This window comes from Helianthus annuus, chromosome 1 (genome assembly GCF_002127325.2).
Source record: "Helianthus annuus cultivar XRQ/B chromosome 1, HanXRQr2.0-SUNRISE, whole genome shotgun sequence".
Lineage (NCBI taxonomy): Eukaryota > Viridiplantae > Streptophyta > Magnoliopsida > Asterales > Asteraceae > Helianthus > Helianthus annuus.
In genome coordinates, this window is record NC_035433.2 from 142,609,484 (window position 1) to 142,627,507 (window position 18,024).

An 18,024-nucleotide genomic window follows, 5' to 3' on the forward strand; every position below is an offset into this window, starting at 1 on the left:
GGTGTTTTAAAATCTGGGAATGTTTTGTATTTATAAAACACTACGCCACGAACAATGTCTCCAGATAAAACACCACGCCATCAACAATGTCTCCAGATAAAACACCATGACTTGAATCTGCGATTATGTTTTAAAAATCTGGGAATGTTTTAAAGTATGAAGAAATTCGCTGATTTTTTTTTTGGAGATTGATGGCGGTTACATATAATTCGCTGATTTTTAGGAGTTTGATGGTTGTGTTTGAAACGGTTACCATATTTGAAAGAATAGAAAAGACACTATTGCCCTTCAATTTTACAAAAGCCCCTTCTAATTAAAACACAATTTACATTTTAATACCCTTTTGATCTCAACCATTAGATCAAAGATCCAATGGTTTAAAACACTTCTTACACTTCTTACACTTTGGACACTTTTTACCGTATCCCTACCCTATATATATATATATATATATATATATATATATATGAAAATAAAAAGATAGTTTAACTTACAGAGACATGTCGTCACTAAAAAGTTTGACATTTAGGCAACAAAATTTCCCACCATTTTCGTCAAAAAATTTGGAAAAAAATATCTAACATATAGAAACATCTCCTCCCTGTAGGGAAAATAATTTTGTTTTATTTTTTTATTCATGATTAGAAAAATGTCATCTCTATAGGGTCTTTTTCTTGTAATGCTGGTTAAAGATACAAAAGAAGAAAACTACTTGATAATCTATTTGGGGCAAATAACTCGTATTTCGTAACTCACTCATCACTTATTTTGTTAAAAGACTGATAAAAATTGAGTTGTGTGTTGTATGAAATAAAGCAGTAACTTACTATCAATAAGGAATAAATATTCTTTTATGTTTATTTTGTAAGAAATCGTTAGTGGTATTTATACTTATACAAAGTTATATAAGCAATGTTTTTTGTTTGGTAAGTCTACATGTGAGCTTTCATTAGATGAAGATGTGACTCACACACTGCCATTTTTGTTTCTAGCTTGTGCAAAACGAGAGACTAATTACCAAATACCAATTACCACCTGTAATTTATAACTTGGTCTCTCTAGAGAAAACTTGCTATAGAAAGATCATTTCAAGAGATAGAAAAGAAACTCATGCAAATGGTGTGGACATCTATAGTATATGAATGTTTAGCCCAACATAAACGAGGCTGCCACCTACAAACATAGTTGTTCATAGTGACATAGCGAGTGCTATAGCGAATAGTGTAGCGTAGCGTACCCCTGGATCATTGTTATTTGATGTTTAACGCTTAATAGTGTGAAATAGCGACAATTAGGGTTTTTTTTTTCTTTTTTAAAAGGTTATAAAACCTAATTTTTAGGCATTTTAATCGACCAAACAGCTGTAATCTTCACTAATTGCATCTAAAAACCTTACATTTGTGAATAAAAACCCTAATTTTTTGTAATTTTTTTCTAATACGTTATCGCTAAAAATCAAATAGCGCTCGCTACGTAGCATATAGGTAGCTTGTCGCTATTCGCTATTAAAAACTATGGGTACAAATATGAGGATTTGAAGACTCTACGACTCTACCTACAATTTACTAATTATCATCAAATGAACAAAGATATAACACGTGAAAATAGCTTGTCGCTATTCGCTATTAACAACTATAGGTCGCTATTAGCTATTAACAATTTTTTGTTTGAATTTGTTGATGCAGGGTTAACATTTATAGTTGGTTTTCATTGCTATATATAGATCTTATTGCCGATGTAATTAGCAATGGAAACACCCTTTGCAAACAGGCAGTATTATATATCACCAACTAATTATCAAGTGATGGTTCGTCGCAACATTTACACACCTCGACAAACAACTGAAAAGCCTGGACAAGAAACTTAAGCAAAATCTTATCTTCACTTTTACCGACATATTGTCGAGGAATGGCCGTTTAGAAATCAATCCCCACCTCGACGAATAGTGTTTGGATTATTAACTGCTTATCTAATTTTCGAGTTTATTTTTGTTTTTTGTTGGGATTTGTCGACGGATTTTATCCGTTGATTACTCCTCGTCGATGATACTTATTCTTCTAATATTGTCACCTTCTCGATCAAATATATTCTTTCTAATCGTACAAACAAGTACAGCTAGAAAACAAAAGTTTCAATCATCAAGAAATTGATTTGAAGCATGGGGACCCTCAAAGTAAAGTTCACGAGTACACAAGACAAATCTTCCACGTCTTTAATATGTGGACAAGACATGTCGTGACAACGTGTGGATTAACTGCGAGACGGACACATGCATGCATATACGTAGACGAATTGCATTTATACCACATATATGTATACAAAGACTGATCGTCGTTTGTTATGTCTTTTACCCTTTAATGATTTTATATGTTTGCTCATCTAACTTTATATGTTTTCACACTTTATGTCTCTTACCAAAATGTTCATTCTGGTTTTCTTTCTAGACAGCAACTATTACAACGTGTATACAACATAACCATTGCAACGTGTGGGTTAGCCGTCGCCACCAGCTACTAATCGATTAGCCAAGTTGTCAGGATCTATGGCAACAAATACAAAGACTGTCATTTGTGTTGTCTTTCTTCTTCGACGCTTTAAGAATTTTGTTTTATATCAATAAGATGCCTTTTAACCTTTATATGTTTTCGTATATTTGGTATATAGATATAGATTTTGGAACTACTTTGAGGTGTTAGTGACTACGTGACAATTTTGGGAGAATGTGTCTGCGTGTGTTTTGTCATTTCAGTTCTTTGTTTTTCATTCGGTTCTGAAAGTATTTGTTTACATAATTACTGATTACATATGTGGTGTGAAATAATTGAAACGTGAAGAATAGAAATCAAATTATTAAACTAGTTATGAAGAAGGATACACACAAAACTTAACCCATTTAAGATGAGTACGGATGTGATGGTGGTGGTCGAGGGAGAAGGGATAGCAAAAAAGAGTAGGTTAATTTTATAGATTTGATTTCCATGGATAATCATAAAGATAACAAAGATCATCCTTATATAGACATAACAATGTTGGGATTTAAGGTTTCAATCACACAAATCTCACTCACGTATAGGGATGACAATTGAACCCAAACTCGATGGGTAAATTCGAAACCTGACACATTTGGGACGGGTTTGGGACAAATTTTTATTTTTTGCGCGAGTTTGGGACGGGTTTGGTATTCGGTGATATACCCGTTTATCCAACCCAAGTACCCGATAAAGTGTATCCGTTTACCCGATTGTATACCCGATATAATTTCTTTTATATTTTTAAATATGTATAAATATGATGCATCCAATTTTTTTATACATATAGGTATTTTATTTCCTATACGTTGTAGTTATTGATATATATATATATTTATAGCGATAATACTAAATGTAACTGATTAGTAGTAACTTGATAGGTACCCGATGAGTTTTGGGTTGAGTATCCCCAATGGGTAATTTTCTTAAACTAATGGGTTTACAAGAAACCCAAGGGTATACCTGATACCCGATGAGTATATATTCGCTAGAAACCCGACGGGTTTTAGGACAGGTTTAGGACAAGCTTACCTAACCTGGTTTGGGTTTAGGATTACCTAAACCCGACCCATTGCCATCCCTACTCACATACAAAAGATGTGTTTACTGAAAACCCTACTTTCACTCATGCTCAAACTTACATTATATAGAATAAATAAAACAAAGACCCATTGACCCATTAACTAATAACTAAGGTCACAAACCCATAAACCCACTAACTTAATCTTGCTAAACACTTCGGCACAAAAAACACATGATTAATTAATAAAAATTGACCCATTAAAAACCTACTGATCTGTTAAGGAAAATACTTCTACCGACCCGACTTGACCCTTAAGATTAATCCAACATTCACCCCTTTAATCTTGACATTTGACCCATTTCTTTCTTGCTTCTTGATTGAACCACAAAGGTTCCTGTCTTGCTCTTGTTATACGGACCGCTAAGGTTTGATTCTTTCTTTCTTTCGGTTGTCGCTTTTCTTCTTTCTTTTTGATCGACGCCCATTCTTTCTTCTTTCTCATCGATGCTACGTCTTTCTTTCTTGCGACACCAGACTCTTTCCTTCATTCATTCTTCCTTTCTAATTTCTAAGCGATGTCAACCTCTTTCTTCTTACTTGTGGCGCATCTTCTTTCTTTCTTGCTAACGTTCATTCTTGTTTTTCTTTCTATAATATGTATTAGTTTTTCTTGTAAAACTTGTTACTTGTTGCTATAACACCTGAACAATATCTACTCCCTTTCTAAATTAACACCTTGTTATGGTTGCACCCGTTGCATTTCCAATCACAGTTTCAACCTAATCAGCACCCTTCCTGCGTAAATTAATTCAAGTGCATGCTTTCTTCCTTTAATAATGCCGGTTTATAAATCTAGGTGCTTGCTTTCTTGCTTACTTTTCTTTGGCTCAAACTATTGGCGCACCCTGGGTGTCTATCTGCACACTTTAGGGTTTCCAGACCTGTACGAGGCATACAGGGTTGCATCAAATTCTGTGTCTACAAACTGTTAGCATGAATTTGAGGGGGTATGTACGCAAAGTATAGGGTTGTACGAGGCGTACAAAAGGGTACTGGATTTTGATAGATGAATATGGTGTTTTGGTGATATAAACTCACGCCCGGTACGAACAATCGTTTAAAATATTATATCGTTAATTTGTTTGATAAACTTCGGTACGGTTCAAACATTATACCGGTTTAATATTATATCGTTTATAATATTATACTGTTTATTTTTTTTAACTCCGGTCCGATTCGAACATTATACTGTTTCAATATTATATTATATTGTATAAAATACTCTACCGTTTTTTTATAAACTCCAGTCCAATTCGAATTATATCTTGTTATTTTATAAACTCTCATCCTCTTCAGACATTATACCATTTCAATATTATATGTTGGAAATATTATACCGTTTTTGTATAAACTCTGATCCGGTTCGAATATTATACCCTTTCAATATTACATCGTTGAAAATATTATACCGTTTCAACATTATATTGTTTCAATGTTTACCGTTTCAGTATTATTATTTCAAATATTAACGTTTGAACATTATACCGTTTCCAATTTATCGTTTTAAATATTACATTGTTTTAATGTATACCATTTAAACATTATACCATTCAGTTCTAGTTCTATCGTTTCAAAATATTATATTATTTCAATTTTAAAGTTTGAGTAAATTGTTATTAGATATTATGTAATACAAACAAACATCACGTAACTGAAGAATATAAGTACAACTGAATCTATACAACCTAATAAAAGCCTTAATTAGGGGACACATGTCCACCTCCTAGGGCCTCTAAATCTCATTTTCCCGCCATTTTGCAATTCCTTCAATCACCTCATGTGAAACCCGACGCGGGATCCGTTTACATCCATTCGGGTCGACTTTATTACATACCATAGATAAACAATCTTCATCTTCTCTTCTCTGATACAGCAACAAGGTCGATTAGGGTTTTTGATCAGCCGCTCTCCCCTCGGTTCCTTTTCTACCTTTGTTCAATCTAGAATTTTGATAATTGTCTCTCGCTCTTATGATCGTATCCACCTACAACTTGAAAATCAATGTAAGAATCCCAATAATCTTCCATTAATCATCTTGATTCTTGAGTTTTTATGTTTGATTGTTGAATATATTTTTTCTTTTTGTTTTGCATTCATACGATCTTAGCCGATTGTATGGTATCAACATTACTTCGAACCCTAATTCGCATCACTGAAAGATCTTCAATAACAAGGTACGATCCCGATTTCTTTCTATTAACATCAAGTTAATTTGCTTGTGATGATAATTTGGTACATAAAGGTTTTATGTAAACTTATATTTGATTCATTTAACGATAGAAGAAATTAGTTTAGGGTTTTTTGGGGTTTTGAATATACTTCTTTGGGTCTGACTGATCTTATAATGTATGGTTTCAGTTAATTTGTTTGTGATGATCAGTGTTGACATTATACAGTAGTAAATATATACTTCTTCAGGTCTGATTTATCTTATATTGTGTGATTTCAGTTAATTTGTTTGTGATGATCAGTTTTGACATTATACATTAGTGAACAGAGCATTCTTGAAGACAAAGAACTTAGGTTATACATTTTTATTTTTAATGGATTATTGTTTGTTTGATGATGACCCTTTTGATGATTATTTTTTGGGGTCTGATTGTTCCACAAGTTTTGTATTTTTGACAAATTGCATGGGTAACAGATGTCTTTTGAACCCACTTGCTCACATAAATCTTTAGTATTACGTGTGCATTTGATGAATCTTGGAAGACTTGGGAGCTCGGGGTGGAATTATTTCCGACGTTGGACTTCTTTGAGACACAAATGTCATCCACACCAAGGTATTATTCGAATATTCATCTATTGTTCAGATATTTATGTTCATATACTAGAATTTGTTTGTAGATTCTTTAATTAAAATTGTCGATTTTATCCTATTTAGGGATTTTTAATAGTCATGCCGTTTTAGATGATATTGTGTTACGATTTTGCTCCAGATCTGTTTTTTGCTATTTTTTCAAAAAAATATCGTTTTAATATTTATCTTTTATTATGCCTTAATCAGTAAGGCGTGGTAAAAGCGAAAAGGAAGAAAGATCGGTAAGGCTCATGATCAGGTTAGTTGCTTAATCTTTGATAATGAAATTTGTCGAAACGTGTGACTAACTCAATGTTCTAGATAACAAATCAACCGCGACAACGAAGGCTGCATCCGAATTTTTCCCCACAACTTCAGCACGTCATAAAAGAGGTCATATCGCAGTGTGGTGACGTCGAAGTGAGCAACTGTAGTAGAGTCGGTGGTCTCAGATGTTGGCGAGACAGGGGTTTAGGTCTGAATTGCACTGATGGTTGCTAAGGTGTGGATGATGCCGACGACTAGGGTTGTTGTCGAGTGTAGATGGTGGTAGATTGGAATTTAGGCTTTTGCGCTAACTCTCCATTGGAGTAGTCGAGAATCGTCATCAATCAACAAACACCAGGTATGCCATCGATATGCCTTTATTTCTTCGGTTGCACCTCACCGGAACCTATATTACTAAAAAACTTTCTTTAGTTATTGGGTGGTTAACACGAACTGGGTTGTAGGGTAGTATTGCGGGTTTTCATGGATAGGATAATGAAACCAGGTGAAAAAAAGTGAAACTGATGATTAATGATGTGTAATTGTTTTTTCTTTTTTTGAATTTCTTTTGTATATATCAAGTTTTATTTGAATTTACTTTTGTTAGGGGTTTGTTGGGAAGATAATTTTGAGTTTTCTTTCTATTTAGGTGAAAGCCATTAAGCGGCTATGATGGGATTTCTTGCTTTTTTTTTATAAGAAAGGCGATTCTAACCTTTGAATGATTACCTTTGGATGGTGCGTTCAATGGTCATGTACTTGACTATTGTTTTGCAAGGCTACCATGGTTGTTGGGCTGGTAATGTTGTTAGATTTGTGTTGATATGGTTACCTATGAGTTTTACAACTTCCTTCCTTTCGCCTTTTCAGTTTTTTTATACATCTTATATACATCTTATATGCTGGTCTTTCTTTGAAGGATTTTGCACATGAGCATTTTTATGTTTCTTGAGGAATCGTCCTATCTAGCCATGATGGATTATGTTTGATATCAATGTCTATGATGATTTGTATGAGTTCAAAGAAACATGAATTTTTATGTCTATTGGTGCGACAACTAAGGTATTTTTTTGTTTAGAAGGCAATCTCTTAGTATGCAGCCATAGAGCATAATCTTTATTTCTTAAAATCTTCGCATTTCTGAGCCTATGATGTTACGTTTTTTAAGGTTATTGACGCTTATATTTTTTCCATCCACGGTAGTTGTTCATGTTTGTAGGATATGGTGATGGGTTTGAGGTTAAATGCGAATGAATTTACTTTTACCATGATTGTGTGTCTGTGGGCTATGATAATTTGTTTTAGTTCAAAGTAAGCTGAGTTCGGTTTTAATTTCTGGAATAATTTATTTATCAATGTAACTTCATGTGCGTATGCTTCACAAAATGATGAAGATATGATCTACATATATAATGCTTACTTACACAAGCTGGTAACATCTTTTCTATCTCATCCACTTGCAAGATACAAGGTTAGTCATGTTCATGTTCCTTGATAATTTATTGACATTTGATACTACACCATCTTTTGAGCTTTAGTGAGTAAGATGATTTATGCTCTATATGATGTTTTTTCACATGGTTGGTAGGTGAAAGGAACAGAGGAGATGGCCACACCTTCTCAGAGAATTAGATGAAAATCTATATAGCCCTGAAAATTGTTGGTACCTTTGTTCCTTTTATGTTCATCTTCTCCGCGCTTTGCGAGGCGTGTTTTCTGCCAGTACTGGATCGGTTCGTTACTTTATCGGTACGATGCCGGCATTCAGTATAGCAACTGACCATCAGTTGAAAACCATAAAAATGCATGTCGATACTGGTACGACAGTACTTGTGATTTAGGATGTTTCTATGTGTTTGCCAAATTTTATGATTCTTATGTGTATCTTTAATGTATTGCAGGGTTTTTAACAACTTTGGTTTGGAGAAACAGAAGGCTCTTCATCTTGGAATGCTGCCATAGCCCATGTCTTGACAGGTAAGTTCTAAATCCCCCTTGATGTTGATTATTTTCTTGCTTATCAATTAGTTAAGGGTTTTTTTTTTAATGTTTGATTTGTATTTATTTAGTTTAATGCATTGCCTTTTTAAAACTCTATATTCTCAAGAGCCCTTATGTAATGTTAAAAGTTTTATAAATTTAACTTGAATTGATGAGATGTCGAGAGAAATAGAGAATGCGGGGAGAACTGGCCTACATAAAGCAGATGACAAAATTGAAACATCATCTTCAATAAAATGGAATTATATACTACCAAAAAAACAAACAACAGCTGCTAAGAAGAGGGGCAGAGTACAAAACCACCACTAAAACAAGAGAACTACATTAATTAAAAGATAAGGCGTATGACCAATCCAAATTCTCAGAATTCGACTAGGAATAAGTGAAACCCCAAGGCTAAATACACCCTTTATTTCGTTGTCTTTGTGGTTTGTAACACAACCAGTCTATTAATTATTGCTATGGAAACACTAACCAATATAGTTTCTTTTACATATGTTGATTTATAGTTTTATATATAAGTTTTGGTGCTTAGTGATGGTTCGGGTCGGATCATGGATAAACTTTGTCAACGACATTCAACTACGGTCAATCACAGTCAAGAGTGGTCCATCTGAAGGTATAAACGCATAACCCGACAACTTAGTACATTATTGATTTCATTTAATTACACGTTTATACAATGTGGATCACTGCATTTCTAGCATATCTGGTCCTGGAAGTTATATTTATGAAATATAACCAAAGAAGGATTTGCCTAGCGTATATTGGCACATTAAGCAACAAGTGAAAGTTAATTTAATTTTAGCATATGTATTTCATTCTCTTAAAATAAATTACATGTTATATTGTTATGATAATTAGATAACTAATACATGAAAGCTAGAGGTTTTTATATGCTCCCTAAACATCTGACATGTGATTGGTTTAATTAATATGCAGGTTGTTATAGTTAATATCATCCTAGGCACTCATGTATGGGCAGAAGACCTAGCAGTATGTTGAGTGGTGGAGGTTGCGACTAATTTTGTTGGTGATCATTCACGTTACAACCTTCTGAATAGGAAATCATTTTTTTTTTGTGTTATTTTTCTTGATTCGTAATCCATCATCCTCATCTATGCTTCTGTTTTGGGTTGCGACTGGACCTGATAACCAATTGGTTGCTTTATGTGGTTTTATTCGCTGATGGTTTGCCCAGAGCCGAATTTCGAAGGTATTGTTTGTTCTACTATTTCGGATAGGTCTATTACTATTCATTTATTTGTTATTTTAACTCCATACATATATATTGTAGAAGAAAATACAGTTATTTTTTTGTTGCAAAAACCACAAAGAAACAACTTTGAAATTTTGCTTGAATCTTTGTGATATTAGGATGCCATGCTTATTATCTTAGGTTGTATTTTTTGCCCTTCATGTTTAATAGATATTACTACAGTGGATTTGGCTTTAAGTGAATTATGTGTAGTTTGATTTCCTTGCTTCAAATTTGAGATTTTAATCATATGTATTATGTGCAGGAGTCGTTTCTTTGTCTGTTTTGGAATGTGGAACATCGGACTAGCGGAGTCAAACTACAAGGTTTTGACTACATTAACGACTCAAAAGTATTTGTTGTAAATTTACCCTTGAGTATGCTTAAAAGAATTTGTGGTATGGTGTCAAAATGGGTATTAGTGAGTCAAAACAACAGGCCGGGTGGAGTCAACCGGCAAACACCTTCTGTATCTTTTTTTTTTTTAATTTGTAACTAAATTTGTGTTATATTAAGCTTAGTGTCACTTCGTGTATTAATCTTATATAGGGTGACTCACTTGAAGCTTGTGATAATAGGTGTGGCAAAGCTCTATAACGAAGAAGAAATTTGATTATGTTAAAAAAAAAACGTGCATTAAATTTATAGATTCAAATTTAACATGAAATAATATGATAATAAATATATAATGTTCCTTGAAAACATATTATTTTGTCCAATCCGCGATGTTCGCGGGTATTAGCACTATTCCCTTATTTAAGTGTACTGATATTAAGTATTATGGAACTGATTCAAACTTTTAACATTAAACGTATAATTTTTTTTGTCAAAACCACAAAACATATCATTTTTTTGATTTCGCTCCCATTCTCTCCGTTTCTCTCCCACGCGACTTGATTCGTCGCCTCTTTTGTTTCAAACCCTAAAATTGATGGTAAGAGATCCTTCTTTAGGTGGCATGGTCTTATTTCCAGTAGTTTAATATATGTTTCTTAAACAAAACATAAAAATGGAGGTTTTGTATTGTTTTGATTTGATCATTAGTTTCATTTAGTTAAATTAAGGTGTTCTTTTTGCTCATAGGAACTTACCTGTACAAAACTTTGCTACTATATATAATCAGTTTGTATTGTTTTGGTTTGGTTTGGTTTGGTTTTGTAGTCTATGTATCGAGAGTAGTGGCTACATGGTGCACCCAAGAGAACATGTAAAAGTAATATGCATATTTGGTATGACTACAACATCGTCAATACCTCAGGTATGTGACCTTGATTTTTGTTTAATTTTATGATTTGGGGCTTTAGTTTCTTTCTTGGTTCATTTAGGGTGGTTTGCTATTGTGTTGTAATTTCTTAATTTTGGGGGAGTTGAATGTTTATTGGTTGTTTTGGAATGAGACGTTTAGGTTTATGGTATTAGGAATTGGGCGATTTTTTCAGTCGAAGAAATCCTTCAGTTTTCATTGTTTTTTGGTATTATGAATTTAAAGAATTCTGACTTTGGATGTCATCTTAATTGTGGAGGTAAATTGATGAATGTTTTAGGTAATATTAACTTAAGAATAGTGAAATAGAGGAAGCTTAGACTAATGCATAGGTTAGAATTACTTTCATATTCTTTACAAAATCAGTTTAAGCTTCTAATTAGTTTTGGTTTTGTAAAAAAAATCAAAACTTTAAGATAACCCTGAAGTTAGAATTACAATAAAAGGAATAAAATTGGGGAACCTTAAGAAAACCCAGAAGTTAGGGAACTGAAAGGACAACATAGTGTCTAAGGTTTTCCTGTTAAGGTAGACTAAAATAAGTCAACATGTGCACAAAGACCTCTTCAAACGTGATTTGTAAAGGTATCCCTAGCCGATTTACCGGCAAAGAACAATTCTTGCGGGAATCACACATTATTTGATCATAATCGCTTCGACGAAAACGCTCATGGATATGGTGCAAAGTTTGTTAGATAAGCAAGCGGTGTTGTAGAGTGTAGACACAAAAAGTGAGTACTGAGTATAGGTGATGAGCTTTGATCTGATCTAATATAAGTTTTGGGTAAATTTGATATAGAAGAGAGAGAACAAGACTAGATTGTATGTATCCAACTTTAAACAAAATTTGGTGACTAGATGTATCTAAGTTTAAACAAAATTTTGTAACTCTGGCAACATACATTAGATAACATAAGCTTACAAAACTGAACATTCTTTTAGCTTACTTTTCTGATGAGTTTGGTCTATATTCTTTTCGAAACCAACAAGGTTGACTTTTATAGTCAAAGGTTATATCTTTTAAAAGCAAAACTACTCTATTTTAATTTCAAAGATTTAAATCATTTCTTATTGTAATTTAATTCATAGCATTGCACATGTAACTCTTTAATTTCATTAAACTGATGTGAGTGCTTATTTGACCAAAAAAGTCAAAATGTGCATGAAATGTGAGGAGCAAATAACGAGTTAATGACATACCATGATTGAATTATGTGAGGCATTTCCACCTGAGATTGGTATTAGAATCATTACTATTTTTTTATTAAAAAACTAAGCAAAGGCAATGAGTCATGTAACTTAATACCATTTTGTGTAGTTTTTTTAAAAGAATATGTTTAGGTATGCATAACAAAAAAAGTATTTTTTCCTAGAGTGATTCAAACTGAGTTTTTTTATAACACCTTCAACAATATTCTCTTGGCTATAAAATTAAACAAACTAAGCCGTGACCTTTGGCTGGGGATTCGTGTTTAGATTTCGCGCATTGCGATACATGGGGAGAGCGAACATTGGGTTGTTGGTTGGCCTTCATTGTTCCGGCGGGAAAAAAAATATATTTATAAATTTTAATTTTACACATTTAAAATGATTTCTTTCATTCCATATCTTTAGGATGATTTTATATTTTCCATGTATGTCATACATTTTCAATTTTTGTACGATATTTACATTTTACTCAACATTTTCTTATCTATTTTTGTCGTTATAACTAAATTTATAACTTACATTATTAATTTATAAAAACGTGAAAAAACGTGAAACCACAGGGACCATCCGGGCAATTAACTCTATTATTAATTTCTATATTTAACCTAAATGTAGACTTTATTTTACAGTTTTGGTTACTTTCACATGTGCGAGACGCAAGCAATTTGTTTCACTAGGGCAGGCTTCACTCTTCTAGGGGTCAATATTGATGAATATCAAGTTAGATATACCAGGAGGTGAGAATTACTTTACAATGAATCGGGTCAAGTTATGCCGATGTACCACAAGTTTTTTGTATTTTGGATATAACATATGTTTTAGGTATAACAAAATCTGTAATTAGATAATTTATCTATACTATCTAATGATCATCCGATTTTAGATGCTTCGGTACAGATCCTCCACTTTTTTTATAAAATACATATATACTCGATATTTCTTATCCATATTTAGATGCTTTGTATTAAGGAAAAGCAAAGGAGTGTGCGATTGGGGTTTTCAAGATTGTTGAAATAATAAAGTGGGTCTATTGTATTTTAACAATGCATTTTGAGTGATTGAAGATCAATATACATCAAGTAAGTATTGAGTTTTTTAAATCCGTTCACGCTTCGTTCTTGATTAGGTTATATTGTTGAGGGTTTCACTCGCATTTAGTCGGACTGTTGCAAATTTTGATAATATGAGAAGTATTGGGTGACTTTTAACCCATTTGATTATGTATATTGCTAACCTTTAACCTTACATTTGATTAGGTTATGCATCTAGAATTTGTTGCTTCATTGTTTGACTTTAGGAAACAGTATGTGTTAAAAGAAGTGGGTGACTTTTAACCTATTTAACCCAACCCATCTAATTATCCTAATGGATGAACCCATTTGAGATAACTACATAACCCAAGTTCATAATCTTAGTTGGGATAACCTTTTTTTACATTTATAAGTAACTTTTTCTATATATTTGAATAACAAATGATGTGTTGGCATGGTGGTTGCAACGTAAGGTTTAGGTATGGGTCATGACAATTTTATAATTCACTATATTATTTCCTTGGGAGAATTTCATTATGATAATCATAAACGTATAATGTTCTTTGAATCTATACCTCGGTCCGTAATAAGTCCATGCGTACAGTTTCTTTATGATCAGTATAAAAATAATTTTTTTTCTAAAAATAAGAAACATATCATTTATCAACACCGCGAAATTCGCGGGTATTAGCACTAGTATGATATACATAGCATAAGTTTGCACATACATAACAAAAGATAAACTACAACTGACTACTAGATACAACAACAAGAACAACAGACTAGTCTATGGCTGCGGATCCTTGTGCTGCTGATGTCGTCCTTGAGGCGGAGGGAGCGATCGCTCAGGTAACAGCTCACACTCAACCAACCTGTGACGGTACGTATGAGCTGTGTCGGGGAGTATCATACCTATTTTGTTGGGAACCTGCAAAGGAGCTGCTAGCCTCACCGAAGGAGTTGTTTCTCGCATTTTCGTATATCCTCATAGCTTTGTCTAGCCTTGTTGTACTTTCTTTGGTGTGGCGACCACGAGTATCTTGTTGGACAACCGGTGGTTTTCCTGGTAGATTTGGTTGGGGTCAACACCGCTTTAATCTTTGGCATCAAGCTTTTTCCTGAGCAAGGGGGTGCGGCTCTAATTGTTGCCTCACAATATTGAGCTTTTCTGCTACATCGACCTCCTCATCCATCAGTTTACACAGTTTACACGGTAGTAAGTTAAGCTTGTGCGAGAAGACATCTACGTCTTCGAGTTGAATCTTTTGATCTGCATAGTTAAAACTATGCAATGTTTAAGCTACATAAAGTGTTCTAAATCACCAAAGGGTTGTATGTTCAACATTTATTACCTGCACATACGTACTTATCCAGCCGACATGTACACGACAATCCACAACATATCCACATCTGACAACCACATGTTGTATGAAGTTTGTGCAACACGTCCAGCTTCCTAAATTGCTCTCATTCCAGTAAGTCAAGTGTTGTATTGGAAGTCTTTCCACGTAGGTTGTCAAACAGTGGTAGTTTGTGGTGGTTGATCGTTTTTTTGATGTTTTCTTAGAAACGGTTCTTTATTTATCCGAACTGTGTTTGATCTATATCCATGAGTCCATGACACATCCCACTACTCGGTCCAACGAGTTCTTATCTCGAATGTATCTCTTCACATTGGTGTGCTGGCTCTTAACTCTATTTTTAGTACGCTGACCAAAGTTGTCTCTTATTAGTCCACGCAAAGACAAATATTTCTTTATAATCTTTCAGCCAATTATCATACACATAGTTGAAGACCCTAGAAAAATTAAAATAATAAATTAAATGCACATGTGTATAAATATAATGGAAGGTGTGAATCATATGTTGAAAAAAACTTACTTAAATGGTTGCAAGCCACAAGTCACTGATACAATTTGCGCAAGTTGTAATCGTATATAGGTATTGAAGGAGACTCACACAATGTTCCATAGAACAGAAATGTCTCATAGTCTTCGTTAGTGAACGCTTTCTTGCAATGTTTACAAATATTCTGTTGTTTGTGAAATTTGCATAGATACCTAGAGGCGTTCGGGAATACTTTAGCACATTCATTAGGGTCAGCTCTCTATCCGTTACAAAATCATAATGTATATATGTACCCACTTCGGCCAGCATTTTAAAATGTTAAAATATTTTAGAATATATAGGTTTTCACACAACGATACGTAGATAAAAAATACGTAACGAGTTCAGCTCGATTTCACCCAACAAAACACAGATAAAAAAATACGGCGCGATGTAGATAGAATACTTTAGAATATATAACTTGTTAGTCTCAAAATCCGGATCTTCAATAAGATATCAAGTAATCACAATCTATAAGGTGGAAACTAATGATTGTGTGATTCAATTAACAAGAAGAACAAGATATCACTCAATTCATGCGACTTCAATTAGCTTTGAATCATCTGATACAATGAGAGGGTTTCTACCAAAACAACTTTAGATGTCTAACTACCTCTCATATGGTCAACCCTAGACAAATGATAAAGAAATAATATATAGGGTATCTTAGACCCTTCATGACCCACATAACCTAAGCCCATTACAGGCCCATAACACCCAAAGGCCCGTAATACCCAAAGGCCCGTAATACCCAAAGATGTGAACCCTTGTTCACGGTTACACGATTTCCCAAACCCAATATCCCAAATATCGTATATTTGACACGTAAACAAAACATATATAGACCCTACATAAGTTTTCAAACAACGAAACTTAGAAAAATACATTCTAAGCTTGGCTGAGTTTCGCACAACGAAACGTAAATAAAAACTTATTTCGTGACGTAAATAAAATCTTTTAGAATATATAACTTTTCATACAACAAAACACAGATAAAAAAATACGTCATGAGTTCGGCTCGATTTCACACAGCAAAACACAGATGTTAAAATCGTCATGATGTAGATACAATATTTTAGGATTTATAACTTTTCACACAATGAAACATAGATAAAAGATACGTTGTGAGTATGGCTCAATTTCATCGTCGGCTGCCACTTCACAGTCGTGCCACCACAGAAGTGTAACTCTCTGGCTTTAACACACGGTGGGACGAAAACCCGGTTGCGCTCGGGAATCAAATTGACAACCTCACACAAGGCCTAGTCCAAATTCTTCATTACATATATCAACTCCAATATGACACAAGTAGGAATTGAATTTGAGTCTGTATTGGAAAATCTCAGCCCCTACCATTAGGCCACAAGTAGGGGATTTATTTGATAATTAATTCCAACAATTTATATGATTTAAATTTAACGTCTTAATCTAAGGATATAATTGTAAACTCTTCAATATACACCAAAATAGTGGTCTTCACAAGTTTAATGGCGTCTAAGTTTAATTCATGATGACGGATTTATAAAAATTTTCTTATATCGTAAAGTAATTCAGTAAACCAGAATTCCTAGGAGTGGGTAGGGGTGTGCACGGTTCGGTTTTTGGGTAAAACTAAAACCGTGACCGAAAGTTTGGTTTTCGGTTGATGAAAACCGTTTGATTTTGGTTATTTCGGTTTTCGCAACAGTTCGGTTCAGTTTTTCGGTTTTTGAAACAAATTATGTAAGATTCAAAAGTTAAAAGTATAATTGTTAAATGTTTACATTTAAGTTAATATATTTAGTCTTTTTAATTATTATTGTTCACCTCCGATACCCATATAGGGTACCGTTAAGGAAGATCATTGTGCCTCATGCGGTACCTATATGGGGTGGTGACTGGCAGCATCTATATATATAAATAGACATGTATAAAGAGAGATAGGCTAAAAAAATGCGTGGAAATAAGATTTTAAGGACGTGAGAATAGAATGAGTCTTTATTTAATATAATTTTATTTATTTAGTTGGTTTTTTTTCTTTTTGCTTTTTATTAATCATATCATTTATTTATTTAGTTGCTTTTTTTTTTGCTTTTTATCATGGCCTGCTCTGGGGGTGGGCGGGGAGGATCACCGGCCAGTGCTCGATATTTCGAGGGGCACGTTTTTTATGAAAAAAACTCGATATGTATATGTAAAATATTTTTTTAATTGGGTACATCTATACAAACACCAACATAAGCGCTCTTACAAAACTATTCTTATGGTTTAGATTAGTTATTAACCCCTTTGTCATTAGGTTTAGACCTTTAGTGAGCCAAACATCCAATTTCGTTAAGGCCTAAAGGCATATTTTTTCGAGCTCGAACAATGTATACGAATTCTCAGTGTCGGCCATGCTTTTTATTAATAATATCAATTTAGCAAAGAGTAATTGGTACTATGTCTCTAAGACCACCCGTAGTGGGGAGTGGTTTTTAAAAAAAAATTAAAAAGAAACGCCCCTCCCCCACTACACCGGGCGTTATAAGGCGCTTTTTTGAAAGGTTTGCATGTTGGCGTTTTAAATAAAGCGTTGAAGTGGTCAAATGAGCAAGTGCATGTGGCCAATGGGAGTGTTCTTCAGTCTGCCAAGGTTTGACTAGCCAATGGGAGTGTGAGTTTGTTTTTTTTTTTTGTTTAATGATTGGTAGGGGCGTTATTAGGCATTATGCCA

The 18,024-nt window shown here is 33.7% G+C and overlaps 1 long non-coding RNA gene across 49 annotated transcripts; it reads left to right on the top strand.

The window, feature by feature from the left end:
- Window positions 1-5,390: 5,390 nt before the first annotated feature.
- On the top strand, window positions 5,391-13,299 carry LOC110882788. 49 transcript variants are annotated; one of them, XR_004864209.1, is made up of 14 exons: window positions 5,399-5,615; window positions 5,720-5,786; window positions 6,062-6,135; window positions 6,257-6,395; window positions 6,620-6,671; window positions 6,734-7,037; window positions 7,329-8,150; window positions 8,268-8,497; window positions 8,581-8,656; window positions 9,216-9,299; window positions 9,623-9,896; window positions 10,204-10,872; window positions 11,100-11,196; window positions 13,041-13,299. It is a non-coding gene; the product is annotated as an uncharacterized LOC110882788 (long non-coding RNA). The 49 variants fall into 49 exon arrangements; XR_004864195.1 differs by having other exon boundaries at window positions 5,394-5,615; window positions 8,581-9,299; XR_004864181.1 differs by having other exon boundaries at window positions 5,398-5,615; window positions 7,329-8,497; window positions 9,190-9,299.
- The last annotated feature ends 4,725 nt before the right edge of the window (window positions 13,300-18,024 follow it).